Source organism: Oryzias melastigma, linkage group LG12 (assembly GCF_002922805.2).
Source record: "Oryzias melastigma strain HK-1 linkage group LG12, ASM292280v2, whole genome shotgun sequence".
Classification (NCBI taxonomy): Eukaryota; Metazoa; Chordata; class Actinopteri; order Beloniformes; family Adrianichthyidae; genus Oryzias; species Oryzias melastigma.
Genome location: NC_050523.1, coordinates 19,490,593 through 19,493,159, shown reverse-complemented (window position 1 = coordinate 19,493,159; position 2,567 = coordinate 19,490,593).

Sequence of the window (2,567 nt, the reverse complement as noted above, 5' to 3'; positions counted from 1 at the left end):
AAACAAAGAACAGAAAGATTAATCACTAGTTGGGTAGTCCTAAAATAACAAGCCCTACACATCAACACTAGGATGTCAGATGGAATACATTATTAATTCACTCTGTCAATAGGCTATGGACATTCTTTTGTTATTTCCCTAATGTAGGACTCCCTTTACTTGCAAGAGTGGAGGCAAAAAAGTGATTTAATACTCCATCCAGAATGTGAGAATTGTTATAATACAGTCAGTTTAAAGACAAAACCCATCGGATATTCACATTCTTGTAGCATGATGTCTGTGCACCCATTCAGACATATCAGAGCCCATGTTTCTGTAACGTCTCTATGACTTTTCTCAAGCGAAAAAGAACAGAATGTTCCACAGTGGGGTTTTTTTACGCCACATTGTGTGAGTGTAAAGTATGGTGTGTGGGAATGAGATTTTTTAGAGATCAAAACTTAAAAGTTTGATAATAAGTATTCAAAAAGCACTGGCAGTAATTCAGTTTGTTTTTTTATGTATGACAGAGGAGCAGATTTCTTTAAAAAACGTCAACTAGATTTGGCAACAGTTCAAGATATAGAAAAATACTATAAGTAGTGTAAACTCTAGTACACTTTTATTCCCTTTTCCTGTTTATTCTTTTATAATTAAACTTTAGCTCCAGTGCTTACAGTCTTTTGACTACTAGAACTCGTCACCCGTTGATGGAATTAATATAATTCCAGCAAATCCTGAAGCGAAGAAAAGCAGCTTTGTGCTGATATACAACACTATATACAGACCCTCTAGGATTTTGCGACAGATTTTTATGTTTGTTGCAGCCTATAATGCCTGATGTTGCAAGTATCTCTCTTATATCTTTCTCTCATTCTTTTCACCCGCGCACAATCACCTCACTACCCGCCGCGTACGCACTAAGCGCAAACCCTCCCCACCCTGCTGTGTGCGCGATTGCGCTTAGAGCACCCTCACCCCGCACGCATGGTGGGGTGACTGTTTACACGCATCTTGAAGATAAAAAACTCAGAAGACAATAGAGAGATGATTAAAAAAAAAGAAGTCAGAAGGGAACAATTCACGTCATCCATGACTGTTGTCATGGTAGGTTGGTCAAATTTGCAGTAAAGTTGCGGTGAAAATAAAAAGCTGCAACAAATTACTGGGTTTGCTTGAATTGAATAGTTAGAAATCCCAACATCACAAAATCCTGGAGGGTCTCTGTATAGTAGTGAAGTGCTTACGCTTTCAACGTAAATCAGCTGATTTTTTGTAGAGCTATGGAAAGTATTGCACCACACGTTTGGTCGGAATAAATCATGTTGACATGCATTTTGACTTTCTAAAATACCATAAATACCCATAAAAGAAGAAGTAGCAAGTTCCGTTGTAAACAAACAAAGCTGCAGTTTTGAGCGAGATGATCTTTAGAGCATGCTTTTATTCTTATAATTATTAAATATTTAAGTGACTGTTCATTCATAATTTTCTAAATCCATGCGGCTGGTGCTTTATTTGAGGCCACACAGACCCGGAGGAAGGGTTAGAGTTACACATTTTGCCTTGGATCTACTTAAAGGCCTCGTGCGGTGAAAATCGTGATTTTTCTTAAACTGCAATAAAACATTAGTATTTATGTCACAAATGAACCCCCGTATAATTATTTTGTCACCCGTGGCCCCGTGCACTCTCTTCAAGCGTTCAAAGATAGCGCGGTCGTTCAGATTTTCTGCAGCCACCGATAAGTAGGTCATAGGTCGTGTGACGTCAGTACAGGAACATACAGCTAGATCCGCTAATGTTGTGATGACTTTCTGGGCATGGAATTACATAATAGAATTTGGACTGCCGTGGATTTGTGGATTCGAACGGGATAATGGTGAATAGGAGTGTGGTATTTGGGTGCAGTAATGTGCCGAAGAAGGGGTCTCCCTTCATGAATTTACCGTTTCAATAAAGGAGATGGGCGCTCCCCGGTCAGGGGGAGGCTATGAGCCCTCCCCGGCCCTCCGGATGGGGAACGCGGGGGGTGTACGGGCACCTGGTGGGCGCGCGCCGGACGGCCAGGGTGAGGCCGCCGCGCCGCGCTGAGGGGGGTTTGCGGTTCCGAAGCCCCGGGCCGGGCATGGGGGGCGCCGTGGGTTCGCCGGACGGTCGTTTTTACATGACCGTCACGGAGGCCTCCGCGTCGTGCGTTAATTTCTCAGAACGCACACTTCGCCGGGTATTATCCCTTACTTCAAAATCAACTGATTCACAGTGATTGCGTAAGCAGTCAGAGTTACGGTATCTCAAAATGTCCAAGGGCCAAAAGCCCTTTAGTCCAGATTTGTAGGTCTTCTAAAAGTGTTGCAGCTCCTCCACTAAAACTGGTAAGATCACTGGCACGTGGGATAAAATGCTATGTCAGGCCCTTGAAGAGTATCAACTAGGTGCTTCATGCTGATTGTCTAAAGAGAAAGCTTAGGGGACCACCATTGGGGTATTTCACCTGTTGTTTTCCCCTTTACATAAATTTACTGACACACTGACGGATATCAGGTTAAATCAACATGTTTTAGACGGATCAGTCAGTTTCACATGAC